Source organism: Lontra canadensis, unplaced genomic scaffold, assembly GCF_010015895.1.
Source record: "Lontra canadensis isolate GAN:19392208 unplaced genomic scaffold, GSC_riverotter_1.0 scaffold154, whole genome shotgun sequence".
Classification (NCBI taxonomy): Eukaryota; Metazoa; Chordata; class Mammalia; order Carnivora; family Mustelidae; genus Lontra; species Lontra canadensis.
Genome location: NW_022631148.1, coordinates 2,191,739 through 2,212,852, shown reverse-complemented (window position 1 = coordinate 2,212,852; position 21,114 = coordinate 2,191,739). Strand labels below are relative to the sequence as shown.

Below are 21,114 nucleotides of genomic sequence, written 5' to 3'. Positions count from 1 at the left end.
CATGAAGCCAGAAAAAATACCCAGCCAACCTCTGCCTATATTGCTGCTCCACAAAATTTTGAGGTAAATTAAAATAGCTGTTATTTTATGTCACAATACTTTGGAGTCATATGCCATGTAGCAAAAGATAAGCAGAACAAAAAGTGGAACCTTGAAGTATGGTGCTTCCATAACAAAATGTGAAGGATGTGGTGTTGGTATTGGCACCAGAAGTGATGGAAGCTGGAAAGGTGTCAAGGCTTCTGTAAGGCAAATCTTAAAACACAGGAGGAACTGTGCTTGGAGACTGAAGAAAAAGTGACTTGTGTGACCAAGTGCAGCAAAACTTTGACTATCCCTCACCCATAGAAGTGTGGAAAATGGGAAATATCCCTGAATGAGCAGGTGGATTTGACTAAGATTTCCAAATAGAATACTGAAGTGCCAGCTGTTTTCTCAGCAGCATTTGGTATGTTGAAGAATGGATAAAGAGAGGTGATGTTACGTTATCAAGCAGAATTCAGGAAAAACTTGAAGGGAGACAAGAACTACTGGATTCAAGTAAAAACTGGCTCTCATTCCCAGCCTCTCCAAAAAAGAAGAAGCTCTGAAAGTGAGAAACAGTACCAAAATAAATATAATCTCAAAGTTGTCGATATAAGAACCCAGTGAACACTTCAGAAAGATTTAACATATGTCTACTAGAGTCTCTTAACCAGGAAAAAAAATATGTCTAAGATTTAAGGGTGTTATCTCACAGACTTCTTTCAGCCCAAACCTGAGAGGAACTAGTCTCAAAGTATTTCTGGATGAGGCCCTTATATAAACTTTAATGAAAACATATAGAATTTTTTAAGATAATTGCACAAAAGGAAGCACATGGCCTTTCCTTGTAGACCAATACCCTTGGTTATAATGTCCACCCTCAAATTATATGTAGAGCATATGGAAGAAATAGCATGTTTCTAGTTTATAGAGTTTCTTTTTTCAAGTCATAAAATATAATTTTGTTATTTATTTATTTATCATTTATGTGCTTATTTGTTCATTTATGTTTTCCCACCTTTATTAAAATACAATTGATATATAACATTGTATAAGGATATGATGTACAACATAATGATCTGATATATGCATATATTGCAAAACGATTACCACAATAAGGTTGGTTGATACAACAGCACCTCACAACTAGAATTTTTAGGTGGAATGAAAGCACTTAAGATTCACTCTCTCAGCAACTATTTCTATAATAAATTGTTGTTAACTACTGTATTAACCTTGCTATACGTTAGCTCCCAGAACTTCCTCATCTTATAGCTGGTACTCTTTGACAAATAGCTCCCATATTCCCCCACCCTTCAGCTCTTGCCTTCTATGTGTCGGATAATTTAATTCCACACATAAATGAGATCATAGAGTATTTGTCTTTCTCTGTCTGACAAACTTCACATCAAGAGAAAGCAAAGAGAGTGAGAGATCTCAAGGTCTCTCATGGTGTTGCAGTTGGTAGGATTGTCTTCTTTTTGATAGCTGAATGACTTTCTCTTATATTCTCTTATATATACATTTTCTTTTTCCATTCATCCATCAATGGATGGTTAGGTTGTTCCAATATTGGCTATTGTGAATAATACTGCCGAGAACTAGGAGTGCAGATATCTCCTTGATATGCTGATTTCATATTCTTGGATATACTCACAGAAGGGACATTTCTGGACCATACTGTAGTTTTATTTCACTTTGCTGAGGAATCTCCATGCCATTTTCCACAGTGGCTGAAAATCTTTTTACCTACCCAACAACAGTGAACTAGGGCTCCCTTCTATCTACATCCTATCCAGTACATTACTTCATAATTGTTTGTAACATCCATCCAAACAGGTATATCTCATTGTGGTTTTGATATGTATTTCCCTGATGATTAGTAATGTTGAGCACCTTCCCATGTTCCTCTTAGTCATTTGTATGTCTTCTTTTGAAAATATCTATTCAGGGCACCTGGTGTCTCAGTGGGTTAAAGCCTTTGCCTTTGGCTCAGGTCATGTTCCTAGGGTCCTGGAATCAAGCCCTGCATCAGGCTCTCTGCTCAGCAGCGAGCCTGCTTTCTGTCCTCTCTCTCTCTGCCTGCCTCTCTGTCTACTTGGGATCGCTGTCAAATAAATAAATAAAATCTTTAAAAAAATGGAAAAAAAAAGAAAATATCTATTCAGACCCCTTGTCAATTCTTTAATGAGTTTGTTGTTTTGATTTCCTTTTTTCCTATTTAGTTGTATAAATTCTTCATACATTTTGTATATTAACCCCTTATAAAATAAATGACTTAAACATATTTTCTTTAATTCCACAGATTGCCTTTCCTTTTGGTGCAGAAGCAGTCTGGATTTAGAACTTGAGATCCTGAACTTCAAGATCATGTTAGGATGGGATGAGACCTTAACTGGCTTAATCCCTTCTGTGTCTTCCCTCTGGAAACCCTGAACTGCCATTTTACAAGTCTCACATACTTACTGGAGAGATAGACTACATGGGGAAGGAGAAGGAGCCAAAATATCCCAGCCTTCTCATCATCCCTGCCAAGGCACAGCTCACATGAGAAAAGTCATCTTAAACACTACCAAACACCCCTTATCAGCTAAATACCAGAGAAGAACCTCAGTCCATGCTACACAGAACAGAAGAATTGTTCAATCAAATGCTCAATAAATTCATATCACTCAGATACAGACCTGTGTATAAAAAAGCCCTGTATGTAGATAAATACAGGCCTGTGTATGATCATATCAAATATACACACACATATATATACACACATATATAAGATATGTATTCCTATGGGTAGTCAAATACTCCCCCTTTGTTGTCAGATATAGACTTCTGTATGCTCACATATAGACACATATATGAAGTGGGATACAGACCTACAGATCACTGACTATGTACCTACATGTGGTTATACAGAGCTACATGAGGTCAGATACAGATTTCTGTGGTTGGATACATACTTGTGTATTGTCGAGTGTAGGCTTATGAACATTTGCATGCAAACATACACCAATGCCTATGAAAAATGTGCTCTAACTCATGCCAGCAAAAGACATGAAGCCCTTTCTAATTAGCTCACTGAAAATGTGAATCAAATGTAAATAAGACAAGCTCCTTCTTAAATAAGGAAACCAACAAGCAAGATTTATATACTCAATGGAAATGATTGTAATTTTTATTGAGACATTGATCAAGCCTTCACAATTTATGTCTCATTCTGGATGGGAAAACAAGATATGAAAACGTGCCATTTTCCCTAAAAATCAATGTGGAGTGTCATATAAAACTAAATATAGTTTTATGGGAGGATTTCAAACTTCACAAAATAATCCTAAAGTTTATCAGGAAAAATTAATATTTAGAAATTGCAAGAAACTTCAAAAGGCTGAATAATTAAGAGAGATTATCCCTACCCAGTATAATACATGTTAAAATCCTTGGCAACTGACATAGAATGTTAGTCATAGAGAAATACAAATAATCTGCATTCCATCCACAGCAAGAGGTAAGAATGGCTTGCCATGTTGTCAGATTCTTTCTTACCGATGATATCATCCAAAATATCTGGTGTCAGGTTCCATATTGCATATTTGAAGGTCGTGAATTATGCATTATGGTAATTCCACATATGAAAGGAAGGGCCTAGGTCCCTAAAAAATACTATGAAACACCGTAAGCAGAAGAGGAGATGGGGATACTAAAAAAATGACAGAGATATTATCAGATATTCCAAATGATCAGGGAATGTTAACAGGTCATCTCAATGAAAATATAACACCAAACAAAGTTTCTCCACATGAGGAGATAATAGGAATCCCTACTCAGAAAAATAAGTGAATCTAACTTATTATATCTACATCTTTCGTTCAGGCTTTTTTCTTCACGTAACATCTTTATGATTAATATTATAGCTTGAAAGCAGCATTCCCTTTCAATCTTATGTGCTAAGCAATGAACAAAATTATACAATTAAATATCTTGCGAATACAAAAATAAGACATATACCTCAAGTATTAATAGGAGTTGTCTTTGTAAGGCAGGAGTGAACCAAGGGTTGATTTCCCATTTCTTAAAATGCTTCTCAGAAATATGTAATGAGCACTATTAATTCTGAAAAAGAACAATTGGGCAAAAGAGAAGCAAGTGAAAATTGTCCAGTAAAGAAAATAAAGGTACAGTATTAACTGTAGCATAACTTATCACATAAACTGAAACCCATAGTTTCAAGAAAGACATCTTATGCCCAAAAGCTACAGACCTATTTTCCTAACAATTTTTGAAAATCTTTGAAATCTTTTTTAATCATTGTAAATTGTACACTTTAATGCTTTCATTATGCAAAAGTTCATTAAACCTGAGGAGAAATTCATTACAAATAAATAATCCTTTCCTGGATGGAGCAACTCTTCATTGAATAAAGGTGACAATTTCTCTTCAGCATCATTTTCTTCTTCTGGTCCACAGCTTTTTCATGGCATTTTTCATCTCTCCATTAACAGAGTATAGATCAGAGGGTTTAACATAGGGGTGATAACTGTGTAAAACACAGTCAAGAATTTATCAATGGGTAAGGTGAAAGGAGGTCTCATATACATAAAAATGCAAGGGACAAAGAAGAGGACCACCACTGCAATGTGAGAGCCACAAGTGGATAAGGCTTTGTGCTTCCCTTCCTAAGAGTCTTCAAGGAGTACAGAATGACCCCATAGGAAATGAGTAAAATTATAAAGATGCCCACACAGATTGTCCAATCATTGGCAACTACAGTGAGGCCAATAATGTAGGTGTCACTGCAGGCAGATTTTAATAACGGATACACGTCACAGATGAAGTGGTTGATGACACTGGGACCACAAAAGGGAAGGTTGTAAACCGAGAGAAGTTTAACAACAGCATGCAGAAAACCTCCAACCCAGGCCAACAGGAACAACAGAACACACGCCCTTTGATTCATGATTGACAAATAATGCAAGGGTTTGGAAGGTCTGGAAGCTAGTAAAATTGTACATGTAGTGAATTCTTCATATAAAAATTTTTAAATGCGTTGTTTTATTGAAAAACTACAGCAAGATTTGTATTTACTTCCCAGTTAACACAAGAGATGACTTCTAACTTCTAGAATCCTCTTAACTCATAAATGAAATTGATACATTTTATGATATCAAAACATCTCAAGGACTTTAAAAAGATACCATGACATCAATAGATAAAAGTAGATGGGGGAAAAGACTTGCATTTTAGAGGACATACACAGAGTTATTATCAAAATAGACACAGACCTCTAAGCAAATAAAATATAGGAGACAAAGAAACCAATAGCAAGTGGGTAAATCATATAAAGAAGCATTTAAAGGTATAGCCAACAGATATATGTTATGATGGTGAAACTCATCGGTAAACAGAAACATGAGATCTGAGGTAAGATCTTGATTATGAAAGTGTGACCTTGGATTCTTCAATAGCCAAAAAGAGTATTACAGAACTGAGCTCATTCCCATATATTCTAATAACCGTAAAGAATGCCTAATATAGCTGATTATCAGATTCACACAGCAGAACTTTTAAAAGACTGAATCCCATCACCACCAAGATGTAAAATATAAAGTCTACTTTGGAATCTTACATCTAATTACACTTCCTGGGTTACCTGCATCCTGAAACACCTTTCAATTCAAGGTTGCAGTCCCTTCTCCCTTCTCTTCTGTGCACTGATACCATCTCTGTGTACACAGATCAAGAAAACATATGCATCATCACAGCACCTTGAACTGTTTCCATGTGAACAATGCTTTCTATGTTCGCAGAAAGTTTATTCATTTCAGTCATTCAGAAAAAGATTACCTCTTAAATTTCTGGAATTTTCAAATGAGTACAAAGGCCCTGTAATCTTAACAGGTCTGAAAATTGGCTTGAACAAAGAGAACCAAAATCTTCATTATTAGCATAATTTGCTGTAATAACAAATGTTAAACCAACCTCTTGAGGCCCCTCAAAAACACAAAAGAAAACAAAACAAAACAAAATAGCAACAACAAAAAAAAAACCTTTTTGAAGAGAAAATTGTGAATTGTTTAAATAAAGATTGTGTGGTTTATTTTTCATGTCAATATAAGCAAAATAGTGAAATAGTCTTTATGACTGTCACTTCTCAATAATTTATACTGGTCTGTCTGCACAAAGTGTAGTTAACGTTTGGATTCCCTGAATGACGGAGAATAATTTCATCTAGACGCTTCACTAAATTCTGAGTCCATCATTTGATTCCTGAAAAAGCCAGTCATATGAACATGGATCCAAATACTCTCTGAGGTCAAGATAAAGGTCTGTAAAACTTTATCTTCATTTGAACCACAACAAGCACTATTGAGTCATTCCATTGGTGCATCTCCACAAGTCATTCTTCCCTAATTAAATTCATTGGGACTTCCATCATAATTTTGAGTATAGACCTGGATCTCCAGAGATGCCACCAGGATAATTACTATGTACAACAGGACTTGAAGGAACATGTCCTCTGGGGGATGGAGGGGAAGGATGTAGAATCCCCAAAGAACAGCTTAAGATTGAATCACCAAAAGAGAAATGTCCAGTGTGGACAGAAATAAAATATGTAAAACCTTTCATTTTTCAAGCATGACTTCCAAAATAGGCAAAGCTATTTCAATTAGGTTTAAGCTATGTATTTGCACATGGACACCTAGAACTGACTTCCAGAACATCATGAGAGGAAATTTCATACAATCCATTGAAATGTTGTCTCAAATGTAGTAAAGCAAGCTTCTAACCTAAGGGGAAGAATCTTGAGTTTGTCACATAGGGGCACAAAGGCTAGTAGATAGAACTTCTGTTAGTATGGGAGTGGGGAGGGTGAAAACACTGTGGGAGGATTCCACTTACCTCAGAGTGCTCACAGACACCACTTAGCCAAAAAAAAAAAAAAAAAAGAAAAAGATAAAAGAAAAAAAAAAACAAGCTGCAATGCATTTCAAAGGACTTAAATCATACAGAACATATATAATGGAATCCAACCCAAATATAACAGTGTTTCCCAATTATTTAAAGGAGTGTGTAGAATGGAATTAGTAGCTTTAACGGTAAGTATTAGGAAATGAGAGATATTATAAGAAATGTATTAACATTTCATCTCAAGAAGATGAAAACAGGAAGGCAAAATAAACTGAGAGGACACTGTTGAAAGGAAGTAGTAAATAAAAGACAGAAATCATTGAAATTGAATTTTATTGAAAAAGAGAGAAAGTATATAAAGCCAGGATTGGCTCTTTGAAAGATTTACAAAATTAATATTCCTAGCAAAATGGGAGAAGAAAAACTAAAAGAAAGAACAACGGATCAGAATCAAGAATGAAGGTGGTGTCATCAATGCATTCTACATACCTGAAAAAGATAACAAAAGAATATCACCTATGAATTTATGACCGTATACTTGCCTGTTTAGAAAGTGGAGCTCTGTTAAGAAAAACGTAGATTTCTGAAGAGACACAGAAAAATAATTAAAACCTGGAATTACCTATACTTTTAAGTAAATAAACCATTTGATACCTTTCTTCTCTCTAAACAAAATTCTACTCCCATATAACATTATCAATGATACTATATAAGAATTAATCAAAATGTAGGACCATACATAAATGGCTCAGGGCTGAGGGGAACTTAAAACACTTCCTGACTCATTTTGTGCACCCAGCATAACCCTTAAACCAGAATGAAACAAGAGCATCACAAGAAAAATAATCAGACCAATCTCTCATGTTAGCAGAAACATAAAATTCTAAACACATTAGTTTCTCTTGGATGTTTTCCTTGGGGATTGTTTCTTTATTCTTACTGTTATGGTTTATTCGGCAGGTTTGGAACAGTGCTCAGTTTAGGGACAATTGTGTCCCATTACTGATGCAAGATCTTCCTAAGACCTCAGCCAGTGTCCTGCCCTGTTAGCCAGAACCTGACCGGGTTGTCCAGCTGAGAGACCGGCCACTGTGACTGACCCAGGGAGCACTGGGCAATCCTCCCTAATGCAATCAGGTAAATCACCACCCAGCCCCAAGCAGTTTCCTCAAATGCATATGCAAACACTGATCCCTACTCTGATGAACAATCTAGGAGAATCCTTGCAGCTCTCCAGCATTGATCCATTCCTGTTCTCTCTCTTTCATTGTCTCTCACATAGTCTCACTAATATCTCATGTTCTCTTTCAAGTTCCCTCTCATATTCTATCTCTCTTACTCCCTGTCCCCTTTCTCCCTGCTTTTTTCTCCCTCCCCTTTCCTCTCTTTCTCCATACCCCCTTCCTTCCCCTTCCCTCCTTTTCTTTCCTCTAACTCTTCCTTTTTCCCCTTCTCTCTCACTTCCTCCCTCTCTTTGCCACTCACTCTACTTCCATTCTCTGTCTCTGTCTCTCTCTCACTCTCTCTCTCTGTTCATCTCTCTCTCTCGCTCTGCCTTGGTACCTCTATCCTCTCCAGAATATCACCCTCTGAATTCTAGCTCCCTTGGCGCCTTGCTGTAGGACTCTCAGTTCCTTGTCCTCAACTCAAAGGGTCTGCAGGATTTCCTGTCTGTGCTATAGTATGAAAACTTTTAAATGCAAAGCTGGGACAATCTTAGGACTCAACTTGTTTTTTTCTCATCTCTCAGTGATCACTCCTTCTGAGGTCTAGTCTTGAAAACCAATATTTTGTTATCTTCCAGCTTGTTTGATGTTTTAGGCACAAGAGTAAATTTAGACCCTGTTGCCCCTTCTTATGCTGAATGAACTTTCCCAGTACAAAGATAATTATATATTTTTAAATTTACCTATATCAGATGAAAATAGATCAAGGAAAAAATAACACATGGTTATATTTATAAGCTGTTCAACATAGTTAATTAATTGTATCTCACTTTCTAAAGATGTGAGAATTCATAGTGTCTGGCTAGATAATATTTCATAAACCCATGCCTCCCTGGATCAGACTAGTAGAAAAGCAAAGAATATCCAGACAAGTGGGCCCCTTTTCAAGGTTTTGGGCTCTAAACAGCCAGATCCTCATTGAGGCTCAATGCACTCATCCAGAGAGTAAATGCTTGACTTAGGAGAAGCACTTATCTTTGGAAGTCACATGCTCTGGGCACTCCCCACATGCATGTCCATCAGGAGCACAGCTTGTTCTATTCACAAGATACTCCCAGTAGCACTGTCTGGATTATTACAGCTTCCCATTCCTTCTCTCCTTTCTTATTCCATTGTTGTATTGATAACATTCACAATAAAATTGGAAGCAGAGTTTGGCTTCAGACCTTTCACCACTAAACTGTCTGGTGACCAGGCCCTCTCCTTTCTCCTACTGAGGTGTCTGAAGCAATCTTATTTGCTGCTTCAGGGTTTGCTGGCCAAACCCAACAAAATGTATTATTATATTATGAGCATAGATGGATTTATCTTAATATATAATAAAAGTGTAAGTCTTAAATCCAAAATCAGTATCATGCTGAATAAAGAAATCCTAAACCACCTTACTTATTTCAGGGTGATTTTAAAAGCAGAATTTTCCTCCTCTTTATGGGATGCTTTAAGTCATAATAGAAATACAAACTACAGTGAGAATAGTAATGTTCAAGGCTACCTCTGACCCTTGCCACCCACCCCCAAGATGGGTAGTGAAGAAAAGGCATGAATCCTAGCCAAAAAGCAGAATCAGGGGCACCATATTGGCTCAGTTGGTAGGGTGTTCAACTCTTGATTTCATATCAGATCATTGTCTCAAGGTCATGGGGTCAAGCATTGTCTCAAGTTCTGTGCTCAATGTGGAATCTGCTTGGGATACACTCTCCCCCTCTCCTTCTGCTCCTCCCCACTATTGCCCTAAATAAATAAATAAATAAAATCTTTAAATAAAAAAATCAAATTATAGGGTGAATTCTTGCAACTGTCAGTATAATGTGACTGCTTTCATGGTGGGAGGTGAGGATAGAGGGTCATTATGAATTCCTGCAAGGCTCCTGTCTTTTCTCTGGCCAACATTTCTGCCAGAATTTCTAACACTTACAAGGTGCATGATAAATGCAACTTCCCATCCTGTTATTTTACTGTGCTCAGGAGGATATTTGACTCTTTGGGGGCAAATGTCAGTTGAAACTAGAGAAAGATAAAACCTTGGCTGTCCAAATTTGAAAATCCCTTGACCCTTTACAAACTTCTTTTTCAGATTTTGGAATAACCAGGGGTGCATAAGTTTGAAATTATGCCAAATTTACTGTTTTTAAATTTTAAAAATTATATATAAGATATAACTACAAGCACAGCAAAAAAAAAAAAAAAAAAAAAAAAGAATCACCAGATACTAATTACTCGATTTATGCCAATAATGTCGAAAACCTGAGTGAAATGGTAAGGAAACATAATTTACCTTAACTAACAATGGCAGAGAAAGAAACATCAATGGACTGATGTCTCTGAGAGAAATCTGTAAAGTGGATAAAAAACTAACCATCTGTGATGTTTCTAGGAAGAAGTTGCTACGGCTAAGGTTGAAGAGGTTGCTGCCTCTGTTCTCCTCAAGGACTTTGATGGATTGCCGTCTCACACTGAGGTCTTTCATCCATTTTGAGTCTATTTTTGTATGTGGTATAAGGAAATGGTACAGTTTCTTTCTTCTGCATGTGGCTGTCCAATTTTCTCAACACCATTTGTTGAAGAGACAGTCCTTTTTCCATTGGACATTCTTTCCTGCTTTGTTGAAGATTAGTTGACCATAGACTTGAGGGTCCATTTATGGGCTCTCTATTCTGTTCCATTGATTTGTCTGTTTTTTGTGCCCTACCATATTGTCTTGATGATTACAGCTTTATAATACAGCTTGAAGTATGGAATTGTGATGCCACCAATGTTGATTTTCTTTTGCAACATTCCTCTGGCTATTCAGGGTCTTTTCTGGTTCCATATAAATTTTAGGATCATTTGTACCATTTCTATTTAAAAAAATTGATGGCATTTACACAGGGATTGCATTAAATGTGTAGATTGCTTTAGGTAGCATAGACATCTTCACAATATTTTTTCTTCCAATGCATGAGCATGGAACATTTTTCCATTCTTTGTGTCTTCCTCAGTTTCTTTCATGAGTATTTTATACTTTTCTGAGTACAGACTCTTTGCCTCTTTCGTTAGATTTTTCCTAGGTTATCTTACGTTTTGGGTGCAATTGTAAAGAGAATCAACTTCTTATTTCTCTTTCTTCTGTCCTACTGTTGCTGTATAGAAATGCAATTAATTTCTGTGCATTGATTTTATATCCTGATATTTTACTGAATTCCTGTATGAGTTCTGGCAGTTTTGGAGTGGAGTCTTTTGGGTGTTCCCCATAAAGTATCATATCATATGCAAAAAGTGATAATTTGACTTCTTCTTTGCTGATTTGGACGCCTTTTATCTCTTTTTGTTTTCTGATTGCTGAGGCTAGGACTCCTAATACTATGTTGAATAGCAGTGGTGATAGTGGACAGCCCTGCCATGTTCCTGACCTTAGGGGAAACACCCCCAGTTTTTCTCCATTGAGAATGATATTCACTGTGGGTTTTTCATAGATGGCTTTGATGATACTGAGGTATGTACCCTCTATCCCTATACTGTGAAGAGTTTGGATTAAGAAAGGATGCTGCACTTTGTCAAATGCTTTTTCAGCATCTATTAAGAGTATCATATGGTTCTTCTTCTTTCTTTTATTAATGGATTACATCACATTGATTGATTTGCAGATGTTGAACAAAAGGCAAGGGAAGCAAGGGCAAAAATGAAATATTGGGACTTCACCAAGATCAAAAGCTTTTGCACAGCAAAGGAAACAGTCAATAAAACTCAAAGACAACTGACAGAATGGGAGAAGATTTTTGCAAATGACATATCAGATAAAGGGTTACTATCCAAACTCTCTAATGAATTTGTCAAACTCAACACCCAAAGAACAAATAATCTAATCGAGAAATGGGCAGAAGACATGAAAAGACATTTCCCCAAAGAAGAAATCCAAATGGCCAACAGACACATGAAAAACTTCTCAACATCACTTGGCATCATGGAAATACAAATCAAAAACACAGTGAGATACCACCTCACCAGTCAGGTTGGCTAAAATTAACAAGTCAAGAAATGACAGCTGTTGGTGAGGATGTGGAAAAAGGGGAACCCTCCTACGCTGTTGGTGGGAATGCAAGCTGGTGCAGCCACTCTGGAAAACAGCTGAAAACAATCTCAAAAAGTTGAAAATAGAGCTACCCTACCACCCAGCAATCGCACTACTGGGTATTTACCCTAAAGATACAAATGTAGTGATCTGAAGGGGCATGTGCACCCAAATGTTTATAGTGGCAATGCCCACAATAGCCAAACTATGGAAAGAACGTAGATGTCCATCAACAGATGAATGGATAAAGAAGATGTGGTATATATATATATACACAATGGAACACTATGGAGACATCAGAAAAAAATGAAATCTTGCCATATGCAGCAATGTGGATGGAACTAGAGGATATTACGCTAAGTGAAATAAGTCAATCAGAGAAAGACAATTATCATATGATCTCTCTGATATGAGAAATTTGAGAGGCAGGGCAAGGGTTCATGGGGGTAGGGAGGGAAAAAATGAAACAAGATAGGATCAGGAGGGAGACAAACCATGAGAGACTCTTAATCTCAGGAAATAAAGTGAGGCTTTCTGGGGCAAGGGGGATAGGGTGGCTGGGTTATGGACATTGGGGTGGGTATGTGCTATGGTGAGTGCTGTGAATTGTGTAAGACTGATGAATCACAGACCTGTACCCCTGAAGCAAATAATACATTACAATTTAATAAATAAATAAATAAAATCAGATAAGAAAAAAGAAAAACAAACCATCAAGGAAACACCAACCTGAGATGTCTTTGTGGGAGAATTCCACCCAAGTTGCTGCTGGACAGATGTGATTAGTAACACATGTTTAAGTCTGGGGACTGATTTTGGCATTGACACTCTCTCAGGGTGGCGGCCATGTGAAAGCTACTTAATCCCCATGAACCTCCATCTGTACAACCATAAACTAGGTACAAGTATAGTATCAACCTCATAGTGTCTATGAGGAACAAAATAAAAAATAAATGCTAGTGTAATTTTAGTCAAAAATTTTCAATTAAAATATCACCCCGATGCTACTACTTAAGCTGATTAAGAAAATGCATTATTTTAAAAAATCAGATTCCTAATTCTCTCCATAAACATTTACTCAATTATTTACATTGCCATGTCTAACATAACTGCTAAGGATCTAGCAATGAATGTACATTCTAGTGGGACAATAGGTAATGAAACAAAATTTTATAAGTGAATTGGACAGCATATTAGCTGGTCAAAGAGCTACCTTAGGTATAAAGTAAAACAGTAAGTCTAACAGAGAGATGAGAAATGGCTGGGGGTCGGGATTGTTAAAGGGTGGTTTCATAAGTCTCCGTTTATAAACTGATATCAAAACCTAAGAAGTTTTGCACAAAACCAGAACCCATAGGCTATTTTAACTTATGAATATCAAAGCATAAATTCTACAATAATCCCATGCAATAAAATCCTGCAATGTAAATAATCACATTAATATAGTTAAGAAAAAATAGTGTCAACAACTCAATAACTGTTCAAAAAAGCACCATTCTTGACTTTTTGAAATATCACCAATAACTACAAATATCAACCTTTAAATACATTTGATCCAAGAATTCTACTTCTAAAAACTCATGCTTTAACATTTTCAAAAGAACTTTATTGTAGTTACTGGCTATAACAAAGTAAAATTGGGGAAAAGATGAAAAGGACTAGAAACATGAATTTTCCTTTATCTTCAGAAAGAAGATTTAAGGACTTTGAGTAAGTTGAGAATGATTTACATGTATATAGACTAGTATGGAAAGATCTTCAGGAGACTGAGTCATAAATGCAAAAGTTATACATGTAGACAAAAACACACATTTATTTTATTACCAAAGATTACTAACTGAACAATCTTAGAACAGAGACTCTGGTGTGGGATGGGTAAAAGTTTATTCTACAATGTTTCTCACTTTGTATGGATTCAATTTTTAATATTTACTATAACCTATTATAATTTCTTTATTTAAAAGTAAAATACACTAAGAATTCCATATATCATGCAAACAAAATAGAATAGTCTACAAAACATTCAGAATGTTGACTAGTGCAGTAAATAGAACAAAGATAAAACAGGAGTCTAAAGGGTTAGTATCCAAAATATATAAAGAACTTATAAAACCTAACACCCCTCAAAACACAAATGCCCAGTTTTAAAATGGGCAAACTACATGAATGAACATTTCTCTAAAAAAAATACAGATGGCCAGCATGAAAAGATGTTCATCATCTCTTACCTTCAGGGAAATGCAAGTCAAAACTACAAATTAGATATCACCTCACACCTGTTGGAGTGGCTAAAATCAAAAACACAAGAATCACATGTTGGCAAGGATATAGAGAAATAGGAATACTCGTGTACTGTTGCTGGGAAAGCAAACTGCTACAGCCTTTTGGGAAGCAGTATGGTGGTCCCTCAAAAACATAAAAATAGAGTTAATCAACAATCTAACAATAGCACTAGTAGGCATTTACCCAAAGAATACACACTAATTTAAAAGGATAAATCCATCCCGACATTTGTACCAGCTTTCTTTAAAATAGCTAGATTATGGAAGCTTCCAAGTGTGTGTGTGTGTGTGTGTGTGTGTGTGTGTGTGTGTTACTCCAACATAAAAAAAAAAAAAAAACAGGGAAATCTTTCCATTTGCAACAACATGGTTGGAGCTACTGAGTATAATTCCAAGCAAAATAAGTCAGTCAGAGAAAGACAAATACCATATGACTTCACTCCTATGAAATTTAAGAAACTAAATGAATGAGAAAAGGGAAAAGAGAGAGAAAGACATCAAGAAACAGACTTTTAATTATTGAGAACAAACTGATGGTCACCAGGGGAAGAAGGGGGGTGAGTTAAATAGGTGATGGAGATAAAGGAGTGCAATTGTTTTTGTGAGCATTTGGTGATGAATGGAACTGATGAATTATAATATTGCACACATGAAGCTAATAAAGCACTCTATGTTAAAAAAAGGAACCCAAAGAAATATAAAAAATAATAAGAAGAATATAATTTAAAAAGTAAATATAACAATTAATTAAAATTAAGGTAACTATAAAAATTCATCAATATCCAGCACATATGGAGAGTAAGAGTTTACTCATGATGACCACTATGTATAGAACTGTTAAAACATGCTATTAGGTATATGACAATAGCAAAACACTGTATATTAATTTTATCAGAATGAAAAAATTAAAAATAAATAAACTATAACATTGCATTGACCACTTCATTACAAATTATTCACTCAGACTATAAAGGCATTTAAAGTAAAATGGATCTGAACATTTGAGGTGATTGGCTCTAATGATAAACTATAATCTTGATGATGCATTTATTTGCTATTTGATATGACATTTCTCTTCCAGAGCTTCTTCATGGCATTTGTCATCTCAGAATTTCTCAGAGTGTAGATCAGTGGGTTCAACATGGGGGTTATGACTGTATAAAACACAGTCAATGATTTGTCAATAGAGAAGGTCTTAGCAGATACTGCATAAATGAAAATGCATGAAACAAAGAAGAAGACCACACAGTGATGAGGGAACCACAGGTCTGGAGGGCTTCCCGCCTCCCTTCTGAACTAAAGTTCTTTGAGAAAGTACAGGATGACACCATAGGAGATAAGCAAGAGCACAAACGCAATACTGCAGATCATTCCACCATTATCCACTAGTAATAGGCTGGCTACATACATATCAGTACAGACCAGTTTCAGTAAGGGGTACATGTCACAGAAAAAATGATCAATGACATTGGGGTCACAGAATGGGAGCCCATAAATAGTGATAACCTGAATTACTGAATGCAGAAAACCTCCCACCCAGGACACCACCAGCAGCACAACACATACCCATTGCCTCACGATCACCAGATAATGCAAGGGCTTGCAGATGGCCACATAGTGGTCATAGGCCATCACTAGCAGAAGAAAGACCTCTGAGCCACCAAAAAGGTGATCTATAAAGAGCTGGGTCATACAAGATTGAAAGGATATGGTACTTTTCCCAAAGAAAACCTCTGAAATCAATCTGGGGCAAATACAAGAGGAATAAATGACATCTATAAAAGGTAAGTTAGCAAGAAAAAAGTACATAGGTGAGCCCAGGATCTTACTGACATTTACAGTTACCACAATGAGCAAATTGCCCACCACTGTGAAAATATAAAAGACTAAGAACATAACAAAAAGGATCTTCTGTTCCTTTGGATCCTGGGTGAGGCCCAAGAGGACAAAGTAAGTTACATTGTTTGGTGGTTCCATCTAGTCTGCATAGGAGCTGACTTCTCATGTTAGAAGCAGGCTGATCTACAAAACAAGGGAGAAAACTTTTAAATACATTTTAAGCTTAATTTTTTTATTAATTCATTCAATTAAAGAATGTGGCAGGAGTACCTGTGTTTTGTTTTTTTTATTTTGTTTTGTTTTTCATTTTATTTTATCTTATTTCTTTTCAGTGTTCCAGAATTCATTGTTTATGCACCACACCCAGAGCTCCATGCAATATGTGCGCTCCCTAATACCCACCAATAGAGGTACCTGTTTTTACCCAATGTTTCATAGAGGTGATTCCCAAATGAATAAGCCATGGTTTCCTACATTCAGTGATAGCATACATAGTAATACCAATAGCATACAGAGTAATCACCAATGTTATAAGTATCATTATAAAAACAGTTGCACGATGTAAAGTTCAGAAGTAGGAATATGCCAAACAAAAGCATCAGAGAAATCTCCTCAGAGGAAGAAATGTTTCCACTGAGTTTTAAAAGAAAAAGTAGAAAGACAAGAAAAGAGGACAAGGGAATTCCATGAAAAGGTACACACTTTATAAAGTCACAAAAGGGAAATACTTGAGACTGATTAAAGGTAACTGCCATATTTCAAACTGAGTGGCTCAAATTAGGAGTGAAAGATCATCACCCTGGATTGTCTTCCCTCACTGAGACTTCTTTCTTGGGATCTCTGGCTGAATATGCCTCCTTTTCCTGCCCAAAAATGTGGAACCTTTCCAATGTTGGGTCTTTCCCTTAATTTTCAAACTTCACGTATGCAACATCTCTAACTCTGAACATCTCCAATTCAATATTCCATCAATTTATTCTCGTAAGGCAGCTCAAATGATCTGTTTATAAGGATGACTGGAATCACTCCACTGCTTACAATGCCTAGAGTGGATTCCAATCACACACTGACACCTTAATGAATCACATTTCATATTTACAGTAAGAAGAACTGTAATCTTTATTTCATAGTTGAACTAACTGCGGCTCAGAACATCGAATTCTTTTTCCCAGGTCACCCATTTTTAAGTGATTAAACTGGAATGGAAATCTAAGTTTCCCTTATTTCAAAGTAATTTAACTTTTAGATGATTAAAAAAAAAATACACACACGTAGAAGCCTGGTTCCCAAGATTTACAGTATGTACACAAGCTGAAGGAAGACTTTTTACTCATTCCTGGGACTGGAATTTTTCCTTTATCCAGTATGACAAAAGAAAGTAAAAAGCTTCATTAATACCTGACAGTATATTTTATTTCATTTGGCTATCAGCCCATTTTCTTCATGGGGTGCATTTTATATCATTTGGTTATCAGTCCATTTCCCCCCGATTATTCAGGATATTGCTTTTATTTGCACTGTAGGTTATGTAAAAAGAATTCCATGGTCCACACAGAAAAGAAAACTTTACTACCTTAGGGTAATTTATCTAAAAGACAAGTAATCTAATTATACAAAAGAAGATAGCAGCCAGCCATTTCCAAGGATTGTTCTCGGGTAACTTCTTTCCTACTAACTCCAAAAATAGAAAAATGACTTTCAATTGGTTCATTCTCTCATTCTATCCTATTGGTATGACCACATCAGTTGAGTTCAATATTTGAGAAGAGATGTTCTTGTGCTTCTTTGGGAGGTGTGCTTTTGGCCTAGCAAAAACCTCCTAAAAATTTATCAGCTTACCCTTTAAGAGGGTAACATCTTCTTCCCAATAGGGAAAGAGATCATGAGACATTTCATCCTATCTGACCACATATGTCATTAAGTCAGAGTTGGAAAGTGTCCACGAGTGATGATCCTTGCTTAATTAAATTCACTGGAAATTTCCACAGATATATAAAAACATCTATACATAATAGTACTACCAGACCAAATCACATAATTAAGGTCTAATGGATGTAGCATGAAAAAAAAATAGGTTTGGAACAATTATGATACGATTGCCAGGCATGAACAAAATACCAGCCAAAGCATTTTATTCCAATGAAGATTAATTTATCATGCATTTCCCCACCTATCATAGCAAGATCTCCTTTCATTTTACTTAACACACATTTTATTATCAACATTAAGGTGTGAATAGATATCTTAAATATTTAATTACCATTATAGATGTAATAAGTATTAAATTATTAATTATTGTTTTTATATTAGAGCACATATTTAATGTCAGGAACCATGCTATGTGTGAGGGCACAACAATGAATAAACAGGGGATAAAACACATGTAAAGTTCTTTCTTCATGGACTTTATTTCTCATATAGTCACAGAAAAAATAAGAGAACAATTTAGTAAAATAAGTATAGTCATCTTCAGATGACTATTAAGAACTAACTTAATTAGTAGAAATTAGGTTAGTAGAATTAATAGAAATACATGGCCAAATATATTATTTGTCCTAAATATATTATAAATAAAACTCAGTAAAGTTAGGAAACTACAATGTCCTTTACTTAGAGTATAAGGATACTATTCATGTCCCTGGACATTAACGTTCTCATTGCCTATTAATAAAAATGATGGAATTTAATTTCCTGAAAGACCATGACTGAGTTATCTCTCAGGTAGTACAAATCTTTACCTGGTCAGTCATTCAATATGTATCCCTAGTAGTGCAATTTCTGGGTCATAAAGTAGCTCTATTTTTAACTTTTTGAGGAAACTCCATACTGTTTTCCAGAGTGCCTGTACCAGCTTGCATTCCCACCAGCTTCGTAAGTGGATTTCCTTTTCTTCATATCCTCACTAATGTTTGTTGTTTCTGACATATGCTACTAGGTATTTACCCAAAGGATACAAACATAGTGATCCAAAGGGGCACATGCACCTCAATGTCTATAACAGCAATGTCCACCGCATCCAAAGCATGGAAAAAAACCAGATTTCCATTGATAGATGAATAGGTACGGAAGATGTGGCATATAAACAAATGGAATATTATGCAGCCATCAAAAAATGAAATCTTGCCATTTGCCACGATGTAGATGGAACTAGAGGGTATTATGCTAAGCAAAATGAGTCAGTCAGAGAACGATAATTACCATATGATTTCACTCATACATCGAAACTAAGAAACAAAATAGAGGATTATAGGGGAAAGGAGGGGAAAATAAAATAAGATGAAATCAGAGACAAACCATAAGAGACTGCTAACTATAAGAAACAAACCGAGGGTTGCTGGAGGGGAAATGGGTGGGGGGATGGGGTAACTGGGTTATGGGCATTAAGGAGGGCACCTGATGTAATGAGCACTGGGTGTTATATGCAATGATGAATCACTGAACTTTACCTCAGAAACTAAGAATGCGCTCTATGTTACTTAATTGAGTTCAAATAAGTAATAAAAATGAAAATTAAATTAAATAGAAAACATATCCCCAAGGACTCTTCCTACCCAATGGAAGGGATATTTTACTTTTCCCCAGCATCATCCCAGAAAATTGGACCCTTTGTCATGTTTGCACAGGCAATGAGGATGTCTATACACAGGAAAATTATCAAAGAAACATCTAGGGGATGAACAGAACCCCCAACCTGGGAAGACATTTGAATTCTCAGAAATCTCTCAGGCCATTGTATCAGGAAAATAAACCTTCCAGTTATATGTGCAGACACAGCCTATGGCTTTCCACATCACTACAGGTTTTACTGAAAGAGAATGTAAGGCCATTACAGATTAGCTTAATAGAATATTTGGAACAAATTCGAATAAATTAAACTGTTCTGGACAGTATTCTCCCCTAGAACAATGACTAGAGGAAAAAAAAAGACTATATTCTTGATGAGAAAGAGTGGAAGACACCCAAATATGTGTCCTAGCACTCCTAGACCAAATCACATTATTAAGGTCTAAAGGATGTAACATGAAGGGAAAAAATAGGTTTGGATCAATTATGAGACTATTGCCAGTCAAAAATAAAATACCACACAAAGCATTTTAGTCAAGTGATGATTGAATCATCATGTATTTCCCCACTTGCCATAACCAGTTTTTTTTGTTTCATTTAACATTCATTTTATTATTGACCTTGAAGTGTGAATAGATATATTAAATAATTATTTACCAATATAGATGTAATAAATATTCAATTATTAATTATTGTTTTATATTAGAGCACCTGTTTAATGCCAAGTTAATATGAGTAAGAACACAACAGTTGAGAAAATGGGGAGTGAAATCACATGAAAGACCTTCCCATATGGACCTTATTTCTCATAGAGTCGCACAATAAATATAAGGACAATTGTACAAAGTAAGTATAGTTTCTTCAGATGACTATGTAAAAACTAGCCTAATTCATAGAAATTAACATGGCCAAGCCTATTATATTTGTCCTCCTTTTTTTAAAATCTCAAAATAGTTATTTCAATGTATCTCTCCTTGGTCAGTACAATTAGGCAACCATAGTTCTTTTACTTATATCATTAGGATAGCATTCATGTCCCTGGACATTGTTCCTAATAAGACAATTGCTAGAATTTATCTTCTGGGGCAATCAATGACTGAGAAGTCTCTCAGATAGTAGGATAACTTTTCACCTGTTCAGTCATTCAAAATGTATCCCTAAGGCCACTTCTTCTCTAATAGAAGGCATATTTCTACCTTTCCCCAGCTTTATCTCAGTGAAATAG

General features: G+C 35.8%; 2 pseudogenes; both read right to left on the bottom strand.

Moving 5' to 3' along the window:
- Positions 1 to 4,505: 4,505 nt before the first annotated feature.
- LOC116859399 lies at positions 4,506 to 5,850 on the bottom strand (annotated as a pseudogene).
- Positions 5,851 to 15,533: 9,683 nt separating this feature from the next.
- LOC116859418 lies at positions 15,534 to 16,463 on the bottom strand (annotated as a pseudogene).
- Positions 16,464 to 21,114: the final 4,651 nt, after the last annotated feature.